This window comes from Dermacentor andersoni, chromosome 3 (assembly GCF_023375885.2).
Source record: "Dermacentor andersoni chromosome 3, qqDerAnde1_hic_scaffold, whole genome shotgun sequence".
In the NCBI taxonomy this organism is placed as follows: Eukaryota; Metazoa; Arthropoda; class Arachnida; order Ixodida; family Ixodidae; genus Dermacentor; species Dermacentor andersoni.
This window is the reverse complement of record NC_092816.1, coordinates 93,218,282-93,242,320: the sequence shown is the minus strand read 5'-3', so window position 1 is coordinate 93,242,320 and position 24,039 is coordinate 93,218,282. Positions and strand designations below refer to the sequence as shown.

Genomic DNA, 24,039 nt, shown 5'->3' with positions numbered 1-24,039 from the left:
GGCCTGTCTAAGCCTACAAGGGCTTGTGGGACATGGCCCTGCAGAATTGGCAAGGCAATACATTGAAAATAATAATAAAAATATAATAATAATAATAATAATAATAATAATATAAATAATAATAATAAAGGGGCGATGTCAACTGTGAGAGCCTGCTGCCTTCGTAATAATGCGTTCAGCGCCAGAGGAATCACTGCAGTCTACTGGTGTTTCTGCTACGGAATATTTAGGATGTTTTCCTAGCACTGATGCAGAGTATACCGAATCTTTTACTACATATGCATCTTCCCCGTTTAAGAAAATTTCAAGGCCCTTTTATTGAAACAAAATGGCACACTATTACCTTCGTTCTGAGGACTACTTTGTTCACTTCTGTGGCTGCTTTTGAAGGTTTTGGTAGGAACGAGATTCATGCATCGAATATAGATAGCTTGACGCATATCTGCCGAAATGTGCTTCGATCCAGGAGGCCGTCTAAGTTATATATTACGTATTGTTTGCTAAGTGCTCATAAGTTTCTCCTGCCAATTACTTACTTCCTGCTCACGATCGTTTGCCATCCCATGTAGCCGAGCTGGGAGTGCAATTTCATTCCTTGCAACCGAGGACGACGCGTGATACGCTGGAATGTTACTACTGGCTGGGTTTGCTCGCTTCTGGCTCGGTCCCGCTATGCTGCTAGCACGTGCGACTTGTCTTCGTCAGAAACCAATTACCCTGGTCGAAAAGAGGGAAACGCACATTCTTCGAAAAGTCCGACGGATGGGTTGCGTGAGCGACGGGCCTATATAACGCTCGAGGCCGGGATCCCTGAGATGTCAGTGGTGTCTCATATCAGGCCAACTTCTATGCGGCATAGGAGCGCTAATGAAAGGATACGATTTGACGCTGCAATCTACGCATCCGGCAGGATACTGTCGTTCCTGACTGATACATTAAGGCATACATTGCTATGCGACAGAAATAGTCGGTTCTGGGCCAGTAAGCTGAGCAAAGCCGCGAGTCCCAAGACACGACTGAATATGAAATAGCTTTTTTTTTTCTAAGGAAGAGCAGTAGTCATTCACAAAAACGGATTTTTTTTGTTTGTGAAGAAATGTTTACATAAGTTCTTAGCCACCACGTGGTGACTGGACGCTTTCCCAGCACTATAACGTAAAGCCACATGTCGTCTTACCAAAGAATTTTCAGCATACCGATTTCGTCTCGACAAATCGAGTTGTGCAAACGCAACATGCAGGATCGTCTTTACCTGAAATTTACGCGAGACCGCCGAGGAACATTAGTTCAGAATGTACTAGCACTTCTGGATAAAAAGCAATATGTGCTGCGCGGTACCTTCCTGTCTCTTGGATACCTTCAGGAGCGGTGCAGTTTCCCAAATAGCCGTGTTCTTGATCCAAAATTTTGAACCCTAAGAGGGTGGCTCGGTAACTGTGGCGTCCTGAAACTGTGGACGAGGTCGCGGGCTTCCATTCTGGGTCACAGCATTGGCATTCTGATTGGGGCGAAGTACAAGGCTCTTCTGCCTTGTTCCGGGTGCACATTAAGAACGCCAGTTCGTCAAGAGTAATCCGGAGGCCTGCATGACGCTGTCTACCATCATTGGTTTATTCATACTATCAATACATCAAATATTTAAATAATGTACGCGTCATCTGTACGTGCTTTGTGCACGCTTAGAAAGATTCTTCCTTGGTTATGATAATGTAATAGATTACAGGGATGGCTGTCTCCTGTTAATTATTTACCAGGCAGCTTAGTGTTCACCACATTTTCTCCGCTTTAAAGAGAGTGTGCAACAGTTTTAAGCGGGCTTGTTCTTTCTGGACATTCTGCTCTAGTGTAGCATGAAATCTCTATTAGCGCTTTCAAGTACGGCCTGTGAATACTCGTCAAAGGAAGTTTGTAGCTAAACATTCTGCCATTAGCAGCTTCACAATGCCGGTACAGCATTAGCGAAGTATTTTACCGCAAGCTGTGGTGATCTCGTGGAAAGGCATAGTTTTACTCAGTGGAAAGCGATCGTTTGTGCCGCGAGAATGAATCCGTAGTTGTATTTAAAACAACACGTTTAATAAAACAAGTAGAAAATCATTTGAATGCTCTGGAATATCAAATGAGGCGGAAACCTTAGAATTCGGCCTGACGTACAATGTATCAATTACGTGCACTGGCGCCTACTCATTATACGGCCAGGCTGACTGAAGTCAGAGGCGCTTTTTTACTTTAAGGCGGATATAGTAATCAAGGCTTATCACACGAACTCATTCACATTTTCGTTTTTAAGCGGCGCAGTGTAAAAACGTAAACGTAACCTCGTGCCTTAGAAGAATAGAATAAAACTAATCCAACGTGAGTAAATGAATCGGAAAAACTACAGCTGGTCCAACGAATAAAAGCTGCTACAATGGCGATAGCAAATAAGTATGCACGTGAGGAGATCTACAGTGAATGGTGTACGAGGACAAAACAAGGAAGGATTATGTCATTTCTATAGCGAGAAACCGAACAAAGCAACGAAGCAGCGAGAAACAAAGAAAGAAATGAACGAACAAATGGATCGGAAGAAGAAATTCGGTGTCTCTACAGGCGAAGGCACTACGAAACAACGTAGGTACGAGTATTTTTATGCATGACATGTCTTGTTTTGCGAGGGAGTACGTGGACTGCTCAGCATACGGTATCTGGTTATGCTGTTGTAAGCTATATCTTCTGAAAATGAAGGAAATCGAACTTCATTATTTAACAACTTTTTGTGCGCAAACAGACAGGGACAAATCGAAAAATCGAACTTGACCTCGGGAAAGAAGAGTGACAACCTAAAAGCAAGCAGAAGAGAAACATTCGGGTGATTATTTTAGTTTCACAGCGTTTTTTTAAAGATCACTTGTGGCCGAATGCACAACTCCATTTCTTGAGTTGGAATATTCAAAGAGGCGGACATTACATGCATGATAAATCGAAGACCATAAGCAAAAATTGATGAAAATTCACTAATTACCTTCTCAAGTAATTACTTTACAGGACACACTGCAATTTACAAATATAACCGATTAAATTGCTAGACATATCTACAAAGAACAAATCTTGAGGATGGCACAGGTTTTGAGATATGCGCCATCAACCTCCCGTTAACGATACGCATTTGTTACACTTCATTTATTAAACGAAAAACTCATTTGCGGACTAAAGCACAAGAGCAACTGCAACGCCGATGCATTTTGTCCCATTCTTTGGCAATAAATATCTCAAAACTGGAGTCATCGTGAAAATTGATTTCAAGTGGACACAGTTTGACAACTCATCAGCTACCATTAGTAAATTGTAATAAGTGCCATAAAATTGTTATTTGAAGAACTTAACGTGTAAGTTACTTTAATTAGGAGAATATGTGTTTCAATTTGGGTATGCATACGGGTGTATATATGCGTCTAGGAGCGTATATGCGTGTGTGTATATATATATATATATATATATATATATATATATATATATATATATATATATATATATATATATAACGTTCAGCGGCGTCTTCTTCATTTGTATTCACCACGAGAACCACACGAGCTACCCTATTATTGATCTGGTCACCAGTGGCTCTGTAGGTATATGGGTATGTGAGTTCATGAGGGTATATATATATATATATACATATATATATATACATATATATATATATACATATATATACATATATATATATATATATATATACATATATATATATATATATATATATGTGTAATTCATATGTGTTTGCATGTATGTTGTTGCCGAATATTCTGTAATGGGGGCTGCGGGCCTCGTCAAGCTGCCTCTACTGGAGCTGCTTTTACTTGTAGCCTCCTCCATCAAGTGGATGGAAATAAAGTTATTCTACTTCTAAAAAAAATTGCTCGTGCAAGTAGCGTCCGTCTTTTGGCACATTCCAACTCAAGGAATGTAATTATGGTATCTACCACAGGTTATTTTGTTAAATTCTGTAAAAATTAAAATAAGATAATCGCCCAGTATATACAAGGTGCACCAGTGAGCGACGTTCATTGAGCACTGCAACTCAGTCAGTCTTCGTCTTTGCCGGGTTGCCTCCAACTTCAAGAATAAGAAGTTGACTGCAAATTCCATGTCGCGACTCTCCCGTTGGTCACGTCGCCTGGCGGAAAAGCTCGCTGATCAGAGAGTTTTACATGCTCCCCAGGAACTGCTCGTTTTCGTGATATACTCGCGTCCGTTGTAGAAATGATTCTCTGACTCGATGATTGCTGCTTCCCTGAAGTCACGTAATGTGCAAGTGCGTTACGTGACCAACTTTCAATGCGTGCTAGGGAATCCTCTCTGCATTGCTCCTGCAGACGACAACTGTTTGCGCGCTAGCTTGTACGGACGGCTCTCGGTACGTTCAGCAAGCGAGGAATTCTGAGTCGACCGAGATTTGCCGCATCGGTTCTTTCCGCTGTAGAGGGAACATCAAAGTCACATTCTTTTTATCGAGCCGGTTACATCTTTTTTCTCATGAATGTTCTCAAACATTAGAAGAGCGTCTTAAACGACATACGAAACAACTTGTACAAAAAATCCGGCTTCGTTTCACCTTGTGAAAGTGTACGTGCAGCGAAGTCTTTGATGACGTTACGCAACCGCCACAAGCCACGTACGTCACGCACGCACGCATGCATGAGTGCAGAAGTGCAGCTTGTGTCTTCATTCTTCTGGGCCGTCCACCAAACGCAAGTGCATTGTTGAACTAAATGAATGCTTAAAAGCAAATTGCGTCAGAAATATACGTAAATTACTACTTACACATAGGCTTCAAGCATGAGAGCTTCGGATTGTTATTCGAACATACGAGAAAACACAAATGTGTAACATGGGCGCTTCATTTAATTTGCCATTTGAGCAGCCGTTGGAGGCTTATATGAGTGGCTGCGGCCGCTAGGTGACTGTACCCCGCAGTACTCTTAGCGCAGCATACATCCCACCCGCCAAGCGCAAGTGCGTTACTTAACTAACTGAATTTCTCAAAGAAAAAAATGCTGTTGTGATCGGTCGTTCGCCCCTTGACAACCTCAGGTTACGGCTAGCGGGATTATGGGAAACGGGCCGACGGCCTCGTCACAATGGTTATCAAAACGAGCGATTTATGGCCAGCACGGGAGTACCTCGGTCAGGAGAGGTTTGGGCAATTAGCAATGGATACGGTCCATCACCTGTCAGCCGCCCAAATTGGCACGTCCACGCCGCAGACGGAGTCAGTATACGATCGGAGTCAGTGTATGACCCCCCCCCCCCCTTCCCCTCTTTGTGCCAATTTATGTGCGTATGTCTCCGATGAAGCTCCCTTCGGAAGGAAAGGGCAAGAGACCTCCGGATTGGTGGGACCTGATGTCATCGGTCTCCTGACGGATTGGGGGAGGTGACTGAACAATGACCACGCAGGGCATAAAAAGAGAAACGGACGGCGGGATTGATCAGCTGCTACAACTTCTTCATGAACTTTTTCGGTACTACTTTGTTCTCGTAATTATGTAAATACAAACGTGTTTGTAAAACGTCCTGGACATCGAGCCCAGCCCCACGTTCCCTAACTCCTCCACGAGCAAAGTACATTCCACCTCTTCGGACCCTCAATCGCAACAATGCCTAATAAAATTAGTAAAGTAAGACTTACACACAACCTGCAAACATGATAGCATCGTATTGTAGTTAGAATATACGAGAAAACACAATTCTGTGACGCGGAAACTCAAACACAAAGCCTTCCAGCTGCCGTCTGTGTTTGCGCCAGTACCATGGACGCGGACAAGAAAAAATCCCGACCACTTAGCGGCTAACATCTTCGATGTAAAATTCTGCATCATCAAATCGTTTTTGGGGAGGGAAAACGACAAGCGCGTAGCTATATGTCAAGCTCCTTAATAAAAGGAAAATCAGACATCCACCCGTTCGTAGCAATTGCTACAAAGGAAACCCATACGGGTTCCTCGAAAGAAAAGCCTCAGAGTTGAAGATTTAATTAAATGAATTAATAAAATGTAATTAATTACTTACTTACTTAATTAATTAATAATACTAAATAAAGTAATTAATAATAATTAATAACGTGCGTCAAGCTCCTTGTGCTGTCATAAATACCTCGCGAACCGTATGAAGTCGTCAATATTCTGGAACGTTTTTCTATACTTAAGTTGAAAATTTTGCTGTAGCAAGGAGGATGTCTTCGCAGCTCCTATACACATCACTCAAAAAATGGTAAATGAAAGTGCATCACCAACAAATGGCAGAAAATGTGATGCGTGTTTTCAAGTGAGGTTTCGTCTACCTTGAAACTAGACATTGTGTTCAAGTTGAAAACCTATACTTCTCTATGGAGCAATTATACGAATATTCTATAGTCAATATTTTCTCTTCTTATTTGAGTGCCTAACGTGTGTGCTGTGTTTGTTTATCTGAAAGCTTTCTTTTATTTTTGAAACGGCCTACTGTCATAAAGTTGCAAGAAGGGGAAAGAAGAAAGACAACAGAAAACGGAAATAGACTGAGAAAGTTTAAAGGAAATCAATTTTTAAATATAATTGAGATGCAGAAATAATAAAGAAAGGGAAATGAAAGTGCATGAAAAGTTAACTTGCCGCAGGTAGGAGCCTAAACCTATACATTTCCCATTAAAGTATCATGGTGGCCATCCTTCCGCTCACTTTTGTGTGTATTTGCGTATGTGTTATGAGATTAGCTGTCAGAATGTCACCTACCCCAACTACTCCTCTTTAATTTCCTTATTATTTTAATGCGTAAGCTTTCTTTTGCGAGTACCCCAGCCCCGTCAGGTGACAGGTGTAATGTCTTGTATCTGAAAAAAATCTGTAATTTGCATAGTTAAGACATGTAATCGTTATAATAGCCTAAATTTAGATGAGTGGTAGCTTTATAAGGGACAAGGATGAATTTAAAACGAAAGATAATATACATAGAGAATACTCAAAGAGATAGATAGGGCTCCTTAGAAAATGCACGGGGAAGCTTTAATAGGGGTGGGCCATCTGAAACTTGGCGACGGGTCAACTTGAACTTTGGAGTTGGGCCAACTTAAGTTTGGGGGGAAGACCAACTAAAATTTGGGTGTATGCTTAGGCGTACTTAGACAACTCCAGTGGAGGTACTTCATTGTTCTTTTACTCCCATAAATCCTTCATATGATCGTCCAATTCCAGCTTTATAATGCCAGCTTGGGACCGTGACAAGCCAACACTTGCGACCCACTCCTTTGCAACGCGAGAAGCAATCCTCGCGGACAAGTGGTGATGCAGGAACGTGGCACGTTGCCCGAGGCTGTGGGACAATTCGCGTGAATAACTTGCAGTGAAAGAACGCAAAAACCTTTTTGATGGCTTAGTATTTTGGAACGGAAAGAATTGCAAATTTTTTTTTTTTTTGCACTCGTTCGTACATCTTGATGAAGCGTTAAGGTCAAACTGCTTGCCGGCGTGCGAAAGCTTGCGCTGGCGCTCCTAGAGTTCGCGCAACTGGTGGATCAGATATCCGTGCTCGCGTCGCGCTTCTACGCGTACAATTTGTCCAGCACCATCCGTGCAAGGGTTGAGGCGCCAGTGCGAAATTTCGCGTGCCGGCAAGCGTACGTGTTGTTTGGCCTTTACTCGTATAGCGGTGGGGAGAGAGAGAGAGAGAGAGAGAGAGATGCAAATGAGAGAAAGGCAGGGAGGTATAGCGGTGGGTGGTTTGCAGATTCAATTGCAGGCCGCCCCGCAGGTTGTATTCCTGTGGGGTCTGAATTAAAATTTCAATTCCGGGCTTTTGCGTGCCAGAATCACGGCACGCTTATGAGGCACGCCGCAGGGGGGGGGACTCCGGATTCGTTTTGACCACACGGGCTTATTTAACATGCACCCAATACACGGTGCAGAGGTGTTTTTGCATTTCGCGCCCACATAGAAATGCGGCCCCCGCGGCCGGAAGTTGGTATCGCGACGTCAATCTTAGCAGAGCAACAGCAACGCCACCACGGCGGATGAGGGGGCTGAATACAAAACACGCTGGTAAACCGTCAGAATAGTAAAACATGTTTCAGTTTCAGTTTTAAAAAAATTATATGGTCAAAATTAGTCCAGAATCCTCCTTTATCGCATCGCTCATAATGTTTCGGGACAGTAAACACCACAAGTAATTTTTTTAATACTTTAGTGTTGGGAGTGTGAGAGTGAAAGGAATAATGGTATGCTTGTTAAGTGTGGGAAGCCGGTGACGTGGTAGATGTAGTGAGGGAAGGGGAGAGCTTAGAAATGCATGTATGCGTTTGTGTATTGTTAAGAGGGGGTTTTGTTTTTCGAAATGAGACCGATAAAAAAACCGAAACTATGTGAGTTGCAGCTATATTGAAAAGAAAAACTAGGCAACTTTTATCTAGAAAAATTACCATAAGGAAATGGCAGAAATAAGGAAAGCAAGCCATGTTCGAAGAACGTATTTTGTATCAGAACTGAGCCAGATCCTGCTGGTGCACGGATAAAAATGAGCCAAATATACTCGCCCAAAGGGAGAGTGCTTTCCGCACAATGTGATCGAGGCAATAAGACAATCTCATCACAAGTTGTTTTACTTACTTTGTAAATACCGTCAGTGCTGCCTAAGAAAATTATCCTGTGAGAGATAAGAGAAGAGGCTCCCTATGCTTTCAAGAAGGCAAATTTGCTGTCTCCAAACATTATTCACACTATTCATGAATCATAGCAGCACCCGTTATTACCAATGTTCTAACAGCTTTTAAACTGAAGTCAAGTCGCACCGTTATTGATAGTCGTTTTCAACAAAGTTGTGCGGCCAGAACCGCATCAAATCGAGTGCTTGAATTCGAAAAAAGTCAAATCCCAACTTTCCATTTTAATATTGGGCAAATGTGCTGCGTAATGTTTGATCACTTGTTGCTGTAAACTTGCTCTACGTAACATGCACAACATATCACACAACTGCTTGGATAGCGTTGCGTGTCGGTCAGATTTTTTTCGTTGTTTCTCAATTTATTCTAAAGTGGACCTGACTCATTAAAAAAATAAAAGCTCCTCCCACACACACACACACGTATGTAATATAGCTGAGGTTGGTCTACGGACCACTGTCACTTGCACTTCGCTCCTTGAAGAAGCAAGACGTGTGTCGAATGGGCGCCTGAACGACACATTTCAATATGGTGAACGCGGTTTAAGTCATGGATCCGGGAACTCAAAGAGGTGCCACGCAATGCTAGCGCATTTCTCTCACATTTATCGCTAAATCACCCGCTATGTTTTTTTCATTGAAGTCTGGTGATATCCGAAACTCAAATCCATTACAAGCCCGAAAGAAAAGTTACGATTGCGACTCGGGTTGGACCCAGATGTACAGGCTTGTTAGCGTGAGACTAGAGTGCGTTACCTGAGAACGTCATGAGCCCCGGGTCACAATGTGCACGAAATCCTCTGTGATCGGACATATGTTTTAGTGAAATCGTATACGACAGGCTGTTTTTGACGATACCCACGTGAAGCTAATAAACAATGAAGCCAAGAAAAAGCAAGTTTCCCGCTTCCTCCGGTTCTTGCCATTTCGTTAGAAGAATGTAGGAATGACGCCACGTTTCACCGAGCTGGATTACCACAATACGAGTTTGTGTCAGTACTACGCAAAGAAACCTCAAACCTTTCTTGGGTGAGCTCAGCGCAACGCAACCGAACCACTGCACAGTGAATTCGCAAGATATGAGGAAAATCGGTAAAAATATTTCTTCTATTCAGAGCTCCAAAAAATTCTCCTTGCTATTCATAGCTTATTCTAGACATTCACGTTCCAGATATTGGCATTTTACCTCTCTCGTTTAATCAAATACTGCTGCCTCAATCAGTACACCCACTTCAATTTCGCGTCACTGTTTGTGGTGGCAGCCGCAATTAGGTCACATTTTTTTTTACAAATTTATTTTAGCTCGTGACTCAGAAAAATGAAGACTGACGACGGAAGAAGAACTGACGAATCTGCACAGGCCATCTAATCACGTATGATTGGATCGATTTGCGCTGCCGTCTTTGATTCAGTCGATTTCTACTTCTTTTCACTGCCAGGCATCCAAGTTTAGATATCGATATTGCCTCGCACAAAACCTCATACTTTTTCAGACGAAGCTTCTTTCGACAGAAAATGGATTTTCCCTGACAGTGCGTAGCATTTTTTTGTTGTGCAAAGTTCTTTTGTTCCTGCGTCGCCGCCCATACCTGATTAGAACGTGCCGAGCAATACCGGCTTCAGTTTGGAACACGACCGGAAACATCGGAAAATAAAATTTATGGACACCCTTTTCGGATAAATGACCTGATTAAACATGGAAAACACGGAATCATTGGATTTAGGTAGACGTGTTCTTTTCTTGCTTGCTATAATACTATAATATTACATATCGAGTGCGGCAGTCTCGAGATTGCCCGCAGAGAAAAGAACTGAAACAGGAAGCGTTCGTTTGCCGAAATAAGAGTTCTTGCCTGTAAGACTATGATTAACTATGCACTAATCGAATTCTCGGTTGAGGGAGCTTTGAATAGTCCATGTTGCGTCATAGGAATGGAGCTACTTAAGCTTCGCTAGCGTGATTTCCCAACACACCCAGCCTACGTTATGGAAATGTGACGAGAAAACTGAAATAACACAACTGAGATGGTATATGGCCTGATTATTACTGGTAAGTGAGACCGAGAAGTTAAGGAACCTGCACTCGGGCGGGAAGGAATAACCCTGATGCACTTAGAAAGAGCACGATAGCGAAATTGCCCAACTCGATGGATGCGAACCTGAAGAACACCATTCTGGTGGTGCGCTGTCAAACTTTCAATACATAATGCAAAATGTTTCCTCAAGGTGAACTGCACTGCACTGAATTCCACTTTTAAAAAATCCTAAATTACTTATGATTCTGTTACGTTGACTATTAGCCATTTTAGTTGTTGTCAGAAATAGAGACCCTAAATTTCATCTTTTCTTGCACTGAGCAAATTCTGTCACGTTGAGAGGCTGGTAAAATCGGTAGACGATAGAAGGTGCATGCGCCGTCCTCGGTTGGACAGCACTGTTGCTACAATAACAAAAAATAATCACAGAAAACAGGTCTAACGCCTCTCAACTGTGTACGGCCCATAATTGACGAATGAAAAAAAGAATTCTGTGAGAATGAAAGTCTATGAAAACAGAACACGCAGGAGATACTAAATTTCGTGCCAGAGAAGGCTGTTACCCAAGTTTATATCTCAATAAACATGCATATACGCAGAAGTACAATGAAGAGAACTCAAAATAGGTTCAGGTTCAACAGCTGTCGCTCACTTTCTATCGTAATGTGAAGTCGGTGGTTTTGGCTGGATAGTACTGAACTGTAAGTCATGCAAGACACTTTGTTTTGACAATTAAAGGTACACGGAGGTGCTACCTCCGCCAAGCGCCAGCGATTTCACAATGGTTTCTCAAGTGTAAAATATTTACATATTCTTGAACCGCCAGTTGAACTTTCTTTGCTGCTTTGCGACCATAATTTTGTTGCGTGAGATGTAGATCACGAAATCGTGGTCTCTATATAAAGATACTTTTGGTATGCTTTAATACATCAAGAAACCTAATCTTTAATATGTTTACGTTCAATATTGTAAATTTAAAATCTTACGTTGCCTGTTTTCTATTATGTCTATTTCCTACATTAATACACTTCGGCAATTAGCGAGTGGCTTCGTATATAGGTTTGGTTGATTGCTGCAATAAATTTCTCCATGAGCCGCTTTAGTCATCTCAGCGTTGCGACAATTAAAGCCTAGAGAGAGAGAGAAGGGAAGACGGAAAATTAAAGCCTAATTGGAAACAACGCAAATTAGGTGGCAACCTTCTAGCTGAAGCCTCCGGAAACATAACTGAAACAGTTGTGTCTCTTATCTTGCCATCAGAAAGTCTATTTAATGTCTTTTTTTAAAGTTCCCTGTTTACTCAGTGACTAACGCATAGGTAGCGAAAGACTTCAAGCGTCCTAGATATCTTTTTCGCTCATTTTTTTTCTATCTAGATAATAATTGCGAACGAATGAGCTAAAATACTGCGTTCTGTGATGTCAACCGTTAATAAAATGGCACCATGGGCAATAAATTTTTACAGCCGTTGCGGTAACCCATTACCTACGGCGTTGCGTTGCGAAGTTTGACATAGCAGACTTGATCGCAGCCGCGGCGACCCCGTTTCGATCGAAGTGAAATGTAAAAGCTTGGATTAAGGTGCATTTAAAAATTGACCCCCGTTTGTAAAAATGGATCCGGAGTTTCACGCTTCGCCGTGTTTCAAGATACGACCGTGGTTTTCGCCTGTAAAACCCAATAATTTACTTTATTAAGAATACTTATATATCATCGTGGCTGGCTGCCAATGATTCATTTACTACTTTTAAGGAAAGCAACCAATGTCCTCGAAGCAATGCGTCCTTGCACCAATGTGCATGCTTAGAATCGGCAAGGAAGCATACTGGAGATGATTCGATATCTAAGTGAATGAGTTATTATTACCACACCCCAAAAATGTCGTAACATAGTGGTTCAAGCGCTAAACCTTATGAAACACTTAAACGTAGTCTCCTATTGCTCGCAGCACAGCTTAACTGTTTTCGATCCTCAAAACTATAAATAACGTGCTATTAACTGCTTAAGGCTACTACGTCTAAGCTTTCTTTGACGTAACAGCCCTTGACAAAAATATGCGAGCTACTCCTATGCCTTCACCATACATATCATTAGGCTGTGTAGTGTGATTCCCGTGACAGTCTTGACAGCCTACATCTCTGGATGGAGGTGAAACGAAAGTTCTTAATGACAACGTCTGCTGTAGCGACTTCACGCGGGTTTTGCGTACGCGGGATCTGTACATGTATCTGGTGTCTTCGTCAGAAAATGGTCCTTTCGTGCCTCGATATCACAGTAGCGAGTCGCAAACTGTAGGTGTGAATGAGACAAGAAGGGAGAATTAGTCGCAGAGTAGGCGTAATGAGCGCTGATAGAGTAGAAACTCGAGCGCGTCTCACCATGGACAGCGCTATCTCCGCGATCGGCCCGCTTGCTCTCTTGGTCACAAAGAAGAAGAAAAAGAAAAAAAGAAAGAAGCCGTGTTGACCCAAAGTCGACGCCAAAGCAGACAACGCCGCCTGTACATGCGCGTAAAAAAAAAGAAAGGAAAACGATAAAGCGAATGCGAAAAATTTACACCAACAAAAGAAATAAAGCGTCCGAAAAAATGCGTGTTTTGACAATGAAACGAAGAAAATAAAGCAAATGTTGCAAAATCATCTTAAACGATCCCAACTTCAGTGCATATGGATACATATATCATGCACGTCGCCGTCTCTTCTTTCGCGTCGACTTTGATTGACGCGTCTTCTTTTCATTGCCCAAGGCGTTGAGACTCTTTGTCAAAATATACGGGCTACGTTGCCTGCGGCTGACAGGCTTGCTGCTGGCTGTTTAAGGAAGTCCACATAGTATATCCAACAAGTTAGAACACAGACCACAGTCAAAACGGCTGAACATAAAATTAAAATAGTCAGTAAAGCTTAGCGTCATAATTTTTTTCTTACTTCATCAAACGTATGTTGGGGGGAGAGAGAATGTTTTTAACGAAGCGCAAAAAAAAAAAATATATGTTTAATCTTGTTTTCCATAGCCATTAGAGGATTAGCATCATTGAAATATATAATGACTGTTCACTAGCGGCTCCATGCAAGGATGGGTACTTCTGGAAAGTTTAGCCAGTCAGGGCACGCGTTCCATTAAAGAACCACTCATTGGCGCTGACTTCTGTCGGTTACCATTTGCGGCGTCTTCGCCTCTAGCTAATCCCGGCCTTCATCTATTATGCTAATGCCATACCCGTAAGCGAGAGCGCAAATTTCCCTTAATTGGTAACTTCCTATTCCCGGCACAGTCGCGTTAGTAGGCATAGGTGGCTAATAAATTTCTAATGCCAATGACTTAAGCTTGCTGTATATGGCTTTCCAACTGGGGAATATAATTTAATTTTATTCAAAATGTTTATTTAAAAGCACGTTTTTCTGTCTTTCATTTTCCTCTTTCACTCACAAGAAGCTCAACTGTTTTAAAACTATTGGAAGTAGATTGTCGTGGCGACGATGCCCTATACCAAGCGTAAATGACGAAACAACTGTTGAGCAGCTTCTCGCGCTAATATTCTTCGAATCATGGCTATTAGTGGCCGTTTAAATGTGAACTGGAAGGTAAAATAAGATGGCGTTGCCCTTTGAGCGTTGTATTAAGCGCGGACGACAACCAAAACGGTAGGATCCGTGACCTCAGAGAAGAAACATTGCGACAGACAGTGGCCGCTGTGGCAGTTAAAAGCGCTTACATAAGTAACGCTTCATTAAGCATGCGCACACCCTTGACGCACGCAAAGCTAACATTGTCGAGCGCACTTATCATGAACCGTAGGAGCTCTAATGTACGAAATTTCGGGCAAAGAATAACGAACGGATAATACCTTATATTAAATATGTCGGTTACTCCCGTGACATCCTGTGTCCGATCGGGCCCTCCGAGCGCCGCCAATTGAAGGCGTGTTCATTTCGCACGACAGGCTTCCTGGAGTAGGATAAAACCTAAACAGGGTCAGACGCACGAACACACCGCTCGCTGTGTCAAAGGCGTCTTAACAAAGCCGGACGTGCAACGACGTTGTAGTGTATGGAATCGCAGTTCAGGTGTACTCAACATCACATACATCATGTTCGAAAGATAAGATATTATAGGCGAAAATGTCCGAACATCTAGCGTTCCCGCTACCTTTCACTTTACTATTTGACGATCCAAACGTTTCGTTTGACCCCGTTTCCCGACCTGTAGCCAACATGCGAACGCACGTGCTTGGGATACTGAAAGGGGTGGGATGGGTGCGGGAGGGGGGGGGGGGGGGTAATGCGCGGCACACGTTTCCCGTGAGGCTTTCGATTGACCCTCATTTCGCTGGGCCTGCACGTTGCCTTTGCTGCAGTATTACTGCGTAGCGAACTTTCCCCGCGACAAGGTGTTGCGAGACTGATTCGTTGTTGCTCAGAAGTACAATAATCATTGAGTCACAGTGAACGGGGAATTTTCTTCCATACGGTTGCTTGGTGATGTATATATGGAGTTGTTTGTTTAGTAACCCTGTCATAATTTATGCAGAACAATGGCTGCGACATAAGGCCCATGGGGACTGGTAGTTTGCTCGGTTACAGACTATATATATGTCACCGTTGTTGTGAAGAGCAGGTAAGTGGTTAGAAAGCGGGTTAGTGGTAACGAATGCACATTTTTGTTTTGTACTTAGCTGCTCCGGTAATAAGCTTTCAGATAACAAGCGGCACTGTTGCTTAATTTACTTTACCATAGCACGCGGAAATGTCTTTGTAATCTGACTGCGGTTGTCACTGAGAATTAATTTCTCAACTTGTTACTATTTCATTTCGTGGTTTTTACTATGCACGTGCGTTGCCTTTAAAGATGGTGGTAACATTTTACAGTGATATAGCAAAAGCAAATCTTAATGCCAGATTTTCGAACTCGGCTAGCGTTAACTATGCATTTCCAATTTAATAGAAAAGAACGGCTCACTTGCGGGCTGTCCAGGGTCCTTATCGCAATTATATAAACATCTGTGTGTTTTGTAATCTCGACAACTCAAGAGCTCAGTGTAGACTTGGAGGTGGCTGCACCCAAAATATTATTGCAAAAATAAAGAAAATTAAATACGATATTTAGAGAGAGAGAGAGAGAAACGAAGAGGGGAAGGTAAGGAGCTTACTCAAGGGCTAGATAAGAAGAATAGACAAGAAAAAGGAAAGTTCAGACAAAGAATAAAGAGGCCGTCATTGCAAACGCCCTCGCAAAGCAGTGTTCGTTAGCTATCACAGGCGTTACACCTGTCCAGTCACCTTCAAGAAGTGAAATATGGCTTTCGTGGCCTTGCGCATCCTAGAATGCATAGACCCTTGTCAAAAGACGTTTCCCGCCGAGAGCGGCCTATTATTCAATCGGCTAAGTCTAGCTTGCAGGGTGCATCGTTGTACACCAAGGGATGGGCAGTAGCACAGAAGATGCTCTAGTGTTTTAGAGGTCGTGTTTCAGCAGCACCTGCACGGAAAGCGGCCGATTGTCCAGTTTTTGGAAAGTGTTTGCAAGTTTTTGTCTCGTCGGCCCATAAAGCGGTGAAGGCGCTTTTGTGCTTTTTGAGGACGACGGGTTTGTGTGAACGTCTGCGACTATTATTGCTTTTTCTATTAGACCACACGCGTCAGCGAACTCACCGCTAATTTCCTTCTTTCCTTCCCTCCTCTCTCTCCCTGTGATCTTTGTTTTCCCCTTTCCCATTCCCCCGGTGTAGGGTAGCCAACCAGACGTTATTCTGGTTAACCTCCCTGCCTTCTGCTTTTCTTTTTCCTCCTCCTAAAGGTCGTCACTGTCACAATAATAAGTTATGATGTACGCCGCTTACTTATCATTTTCTGTTTTTTTTTATTGTGTATGAAGCACGTTGCCTGTTTCAATTTTCGAATTTTCAATGTCCACTGTTTCAATTTTTGTGTGTTCTTAACTGAATCCAGCTTAATTATGGAAGCAACTTCATTGAATAATGTACCGTAAGTACAGCAAGCAGGAAACAACAAACGTGAACATTTGGGAGGTTAAATTCGAAAATAACACACACGCTCAACTACACACTGAGCTATTTCTCATCCCTCAGCATGATAAGATTTCATAAGCAAACTGAGAGCACTGAAAAAAAAAAACCTAAATTGAGCTGAAATAAAATGTGACGTCTCGAAACGGCACATTGGTTTATGCAGAAATCCGTAGTGGACGGCTCCGGATTCGTAATGAGAACTTTCAAAACGCAATTTCTTCCTTTCTTTCTTTCTTTCTTTCTTTCTTTCTTTCTTTCTTTCTTTCTTTCTTTCTTTCTTTCTTTCTTTCGTAACAACGCTTCTGCTAGAAAGTTACTTTCATGAACAGTGTAAGGCGAATGTTTTGGCGTGTCGAAGACTGAGTATTACATTGAAACGTGAAACCATCTCACCTAGTGTTCACTTTCATAATTTTTGCGTTTTGCATGGTGCATGTGAGGCTGCTCCGATGTTTGAGCGTGACATGGCCAGATGTGACGTAACGTCGTCGGCGAGATTTATGGATCCAAAATCCGTAAACCCGTCTTACCGTGCAGTGGTGACGTCAAAGTACTCCATTTCCTGGGCTCCGAAGCGGAAGATTCCGTCCCGTTTTCGCACAATCACCGAGGAACACAGCTGCTCGCGCCTGTAAGCAATAAATTTGAATGTAGGCAGTCAGCTATATATGGTCGTGCTTCACAAGCAGCGGGTAAATTGCGCAGTACTAACGTAACTCTTGTTATCCTAATGTTACTATAACTGGAACAGATCGTGAACGACGGCAAGTCAGTCAGCAGGAGTTAGCTGGCGAGTGAGTGAAAACAGTCACATTTTCATCCGCAAGGGGGAGCATTGAGTGCGAAAGTAAATTAGTGCGCAGCTATACGGAGTAAGGATAGTAGTTTTATCGGCCGTATAAACTCGGGAACATTCGCTTACTAACCGATTTAACAAGCATGTGGTGTCAGCGCGCACGAGGAAACATGAACACATCACACTCGGTGATCACGGACACTCGCTGTCAAAACGCTGGTGTGAGCGACGCGACAGCAGCAGCCAGCGAAGTGCCCCGCGTGCGTTTTACCACTTCAACGCAAGAGCGGCGAGCACACAGCGCGCAGAAAGGTATGAACCGTCTGCCGATCATTTTCAAAATACGGCGCGCGCGAGCGCGAGCGGCCGTACCATGTACGCACTTGTTGGCGGAGTCGAGGCCGCCTCCCCTCCCTCCCGCGCTGTCTCCCCGCTTGCCTCCATACACGGCGCGCGAGATGGAGCCGCGATCATCAATCAGTTACCCGTTCCTCCGGTCCCGAAATGAGCAGTTGCTGCCGGAGCACAACACCGCCCCCTCCCTCCCATCCCCACCGCGGCCTTTCGCGTGATGGAAGACTGAGCGTTTGCTCTCCGCTTTCTTCTTTCGCGCGCGTCAGATTGAGCCGCGACCGTCGGCTTGCCTCGCGCGCTTTCACTAGCACGTCCAGCACACGATGTGTGGGCACAGTGTTATCGTCCTTCGACTTTATACGGAACATCACGGCGACGGCGACGGCAAAATGCGCTTCTAGTGTCCATATAATTAATTGCTAACGCAAAAAATTGAATCAATCGAGAGTCCAGAACGACAAATGCGGCGTTGTTACTAGAGTGCTTGTTGGGATATCTCCTTTATTATTTAGGTATTTCTAGTCGAAAGAGATGTGAGGGGATGTTTCGTTGTTGCGCTAATTTTTTTTGTCTTACTATGGAACGAATGTTTGGTTGTGATGTTTGAAAGTCGTGTAATACGGTTAGACTGGCCTATTCTGTTACATGACGCCCTTTGAAAACGGGGAAGTAGCTTTTCCCGATGAGATACGCTATCGTCTCATCGCTGTCGCAATGTTCACTATATCCGAGCGACGGTAAGGCTGACACGAAGAACAGTGCGTTTGGCAAGTGCTTCGCTGAGCTATAAGCACCACGCAATTGCTCGGACACCCGATCAAGTGCATTTGGCCATTTCACTGAAGTATAAAAGGCGTTCATGAACACAAGAAGCATGACATGATATATGCGATCAACGATTCCACCTGAATTGGACCATCGTTAGTTGAGAACCAAAATAACTAGACCGGTACACATTGTTCTCCAGGGTCGGCCTTGGGCAAGTAAGTCCTTGCGCACATCTGTGTGCGTGCTTGCAGCGTTTGCACAATCCGTGCTCGACAACGCGTTTGTGTGCACATTGGCGTACCCGAATTTCAGGGTTATTTCTCCGGCGTGGAACATTACCGCGCTGTTTACGAACTCACCTCTGCTGAGCCACTTGTTCGTCACGATTTTTGCGCTAGCGTAAGGGCAGATCTACAACGGGAACACGAAGAAACACGACTGAACGAGAGGCACGGCTCTCTCGGCACTCAGTCCTTCTTTGTGTTCGAGAGGGAGATTAAGCTCTCTAAAGAAACACAGATAATTTTGTAGGCGTGTGTAAAGTCCCATACATGCTACCCTGCATGGCAGAGCGGATTTGGTATTGAAAAGCTCTTAGGGCGGAAGAAAAAAAAAGTGTGATAAAGAGCGCTTTGGTGAAAATAAAATGTTTGAAAAGCCAGGAGAACCCATACTTGTCAAACACCTTTGCAGTGACTTTACTGAACAAAAACAAAAACATAGGGGTATCGCCACCTATGCGGATGACATCGTCAATACACGAATGACACAAAATAGCGAATGCATCCTACTCATCTACGCAGCAGCCGCCACGGTTTGGTGAATGGACATGTGTTCGATTTTGATAACGGGGCAAACGCTGACTCTGGATCAGCGATTGGGTTAGAGAAAATTAATCATGGTTGTTCTATCGTGAGCGGTAGGCGTGCGATTCCAGCTGCAGCCCTCTGCCGGGTGTTTACGGCTGCTTCGTAGATAAGTTGAATGTATTCGCCCTTTTTGGGGCCATTCGTGCACTGAACATGCCATCCGCATAGGTGGTCGAACATCTATGTTTTGTTTGTATTTTGCTTGAATGCATCTATTTGTTAGACGTGGTCAAAAACGAACTTGTTATATACTTGTAAAATGATGTTGGCTATATGTTACATTCAAGATGAAGGCGATGTCAAAATGAAGTTGAGTTACTTGAATGTGTCTATACAGCCTTTCCTAACGCTTGTCAAGCAAGCAAATATACTGAACATGATCGAACAAGCATAAGCCTTGACGCTTCATAGAAAAAGGCATATGACCAAATGTGCTTCTCAGAATCACGGGTGCCTGGCTATTTGTCAATTTGGTTTTCACAAATGTTAATATTTTTTTTCATTGCTATTGGCTGTGCGTTCTAATTAGAATAGCGTCCTAACGTTTCTATAACATCAGAATTGTCGTAGAAGAGATTATGCAGCTTGTCCAAGTCGGCGCACATAGCAGTTTGTAAATGCCCTGGGCCCTAACACTAGAGCCATAACCGTGGAACTTCACCAACTAGCCATGTTTAAGGCAGTGTTTGTGAACCTTATAGTTAAATCCTAGGGCGCTATAACGTAAAACTATTCCAAACTTTTCTATTACAATTCTGCAATCAGCCCTCCGCGATTGGTGAAAAACATTTTTGGACCACCCCCACTTCACCTGTTTATCACGCGACGTCACGAAAACCACTATAGCTCCACATCTGACATGACGTGTACACACTGATTATGCATGATTCGACCGAACGAAAGAAAAATAGTTATTTGCGATTCGACGTCTTTTCGCCGTTAGCCCTCAGCTATTGGTCAAATGTTTTCGGGCTACACCTATTTCACCTGCCTGTCAAACGACGTCACAAAACAGCAAAACCTCACCGCGTCAAAGTGAGGTGTACGCGTTAACGATGCATTAATATGCCGAACAATATTGAATTTTCTTCTGAATAGCCGCAGGCTTCCCCGTTCCGAAAGGAATAAAAGATGGCTGCCGTCGATCGCTCAGGCACTGGCTACTCGCACCTGCCGGAGAGCTTGGGTTCAATTGCGTGTAATCAAACGTTTTGCTTGGCCGTGTTACGTTTTCGAGCACTTTCGGCACGTTTATGACCTCGTTCGGCCAACTCTTCTTTGCTGAGGATCCGTTTTAGCCTCATTCTTAAGCATTCGTTGCATGCCGCCACGATTGTCGACAGCCACCGTAAGCTAAGTAAGGGAAAGCGGACCAATCCCAGACGCTGGCACGGTCCTCTTCATTCGGTTAATGATTTTCCGTGCCGTGGCTCAGCCCTATCGCATCCCTTTCCACTTGAGCGTGTTCCTCACCTCTTGTGAGCCAATTAGATAAGACAAGCCGCTCAGTGTATGCAATGTTATTCGTTTTTCAAGCAAACAAAAGTGACCTCCTATGAACGAGGAGAGCGTTTGATTGGTCTGCTGAGGCAACCCTGCGGGTGACCGCCCGATTCTTGCGTCGGCAGTTGCGCAAATGTGACGCCAGGAGATTGGAATAAAACATATTCGAATAGCTTTACGTTATAGGGCCCCTGAACATGTCGTACCATAGAAAGCAGCCGATGCCACATTTATTAAAATGTGGAACGGACTCAAACCAATTAATCAATTTTTGTTATCTGCAAAGGGAGATGAGGAGGCAGAATTCTTGTATCACTGCGAGCAGCTCCCAACTAAGGAAAAGTTGGGTCCGTAGTGCTGATACTCGTTTTGTGATGTGATGCTGTTCTCATGTGCCTTCCTCTTCTCTTTCCCTTCTGTTACCTTTCTTTTCTTGAAGCAGATGGGCGTGTTTTCCTTTATAGAAGACAACCACTCCCCTGCTTCTATTCTGTCTGAGTAGAATTTAAGTATATTTTATTAATTATGATCGATGAAGCAATCAATCAATAATTCGATTGCAACACTAACAACACTGACGTCTACATAATAACAACACTGACATCTGGGTGCTGGTGCACAGAAAAAAAGAACTCAGTGTCCTTCCACGTTGTGAAGGATCACCAGCGAAGGTGTGTATGTGGGCCCCTTAATGGCCAACTGCACCTCCACCGGGGGTCGTCTCGGCATTTCACTATCTTCGGGATCGGCAAACATATGGAGAGTGCTTAATGCCTGCTTCACCTCCGCCGTGGGTAGGCCCGGCATTGCAGTATCTTCGAAATCTTTTCTACACGGACACACGATAGTGGGGAAAGTAGGCCTTAACAGCTTCGCTGTAAAACAACAACGAAAAAAGCAGAAATGTAAGACAACTAAAGTGATAAGGCATAGGATCAAAAATAGAAGTAAAAATGAACTGCATTAACAGCGGTATCGTTATGTCACTCTGGCAACGCTAGAGTAATAACACGTGAATGAAAGATAAAGAACATTTACGGAAGTAGAGAGAAAGACAGGAGCAAATTGCAGCTAGAAAGAAGGCTTATATTAATGACAATCAATCAATCAATCAATCAATCAATAAAGCGATAAATCATTTACTTGACATCCCAAAGAAGATCAACAAGGCCTGAGCGCTGAAGCATGCATACAGTAAAAAGTACAAAAAAGAATTCAGCAGAAGATTAAAAAAACAATAAGGGAAAGAGAAAAATTATATACAAAAAGTGACAACGCATATTTCACAAAAACGAATAGAATAAACAAAAAATCCGAGGACACCTAAGTACTTCTTATGAGCTGTGAGTGCGAAAGCGTTAATCTCCAGTTGAATGCCGCTGAGCCGTCCTTCGAGTTGTGAACTCCTCGCGGGCAAGCGAACGCGTTAAGACGGTTGGCGCGTTTTGATTTGGCCTTACCGAGGCGCAGTTAGAACGCAGGCAAGATGTTGCGCCGACAAGGAACGCGCGGATAACACGGGCTTCCGAGAGCGAGGGTGACGTGGCGTCGCAGCGATGCCCCCTCCCCTAACGAAACACGTGGCGCGCTATCGAGCCAGCAGGCGTACCTTTTCGATCGCTCCGCTCTGTCGAGCGGCGCTCGTGACTTGACGTCGCAGCTAATGGGAATTTACCTGCCATTTCGCTGCTACAGATGACAGGCGCTGGCTTTTTCGCTCAATGGGCCATCTGACGCATGCGCATCAAATGAACAATTATGAGAACAAGAGTGTACGTGCGAATAAACGCAAGGTGAATACAATATAAACAGGGAAAAAGCAGTTGATTAATGAGCGAAACTATGAAAGTATACCACCACCACCACCACCACCACCACCACCGCCACCACCACCATTTTTTATTCAAATGTTTACAGTGAAGCTGTGTATAGCTAGGTTCTAGAAAAAAATTGCGTGCGAGATGTAGATCCATCGAGATGCACGTCGAGAATTGTTCACCATACACGGACCAATCCCGAAGATAGTGCAAATACTGGGCCGACCAGCGGCAAAGGTGAAGCAGGCTTTAAGATCTGCGCCGACTTGAAAAAAGTTTAATATCTTAGGTCGAAATGCAACCCGTATCAGATATTATGCTGATAAGAACAGATACTACACTTTGGCCGGCGTCGGCCATGCCTACGTTCGCGCCGCCCTCTCTCTGTCGGCGTCCCAAGCGCTTGCGTATCTCCTTTCCTTCCGCTCTCCCGTGGAGGTGCCCCGTAAGGTGGTCCTTTCCGCATCGCGGTCCCTAAGGGACCGCGAGGCGGAAAGGATTACGAACCCTTCATGTGCCCCCGATACCACAAACATGGAGCGTTTCACCGGAGCAACGGTCAGGTTTCAGAGGGAGCTTGCGGGGAACCAATTTTGTGTGGCCTGTGTTGTGTGTGACCGCTTGTCGTTTTCGAGTGACCTCACAGCCATTACTGCATTGCGGGACGTCGATCAACGCACGATCGTCTTGGCTACAGTGAAGTAGTGTGTGCGTGCCTGCTCTACGTACCGGGATCAGTTAGTAAGAGGCGTCATGCCGGGTTTTGCCACAATATATGGGTATGTTATACCTCCCGGTGCCTGGATCATCATCTTCCGAGGCTCAACATCGTGGAGGAGCGGTTAGTCGTGCCTCGCCTTCCATTTACGTGCATACGGCGTTTGAAGAAACGCTAGTGGACAGTTCGCCGTTAAGGGGCCCACATGCACAGCTTCGCTGGTCACCCGCCTTCACAGAATGGAATGGTACTATATTTTTTTTCAGCTTTCGTGTGGCCGTTGCAAGCAAACTAAACGAGCATCTTTCTTGCATTGCTTTGATCCATTATCTTGCTTCTTTCTCCTTTCATTTTATACGCGTAAATCGGCAGAGTTTCTTTCGAGCACGTTAATATTATCTTTGCGCCAGATCAAAGCAGAATTTGTGGTGTGATGAGTAAGAACGAACCCAAACCGTGAAGTATTGATAGCCATTC

At 43.8% G+C, this 24,039-nt stretch overlaps 1 protein-coding gene and 1 pseudogene across 1 annotated transcript in view; one reads left to right on the top strand and one right to left on the bottom strand.

Moving 5' to 3' along the window:
- Positions 1–24,039, top strand: part of LOC126542335 (uncharacterized) — a 406,338-nt gene that overhangs the window by 176,754 nt on the left and 205,545 nt on the right. The window lies entirely within an intron of this gene.
- On the bottom strand, positions 23,027–23,204 carry LOC126542613 (U2 spliceosomal RNA; annotated as a pseudogene).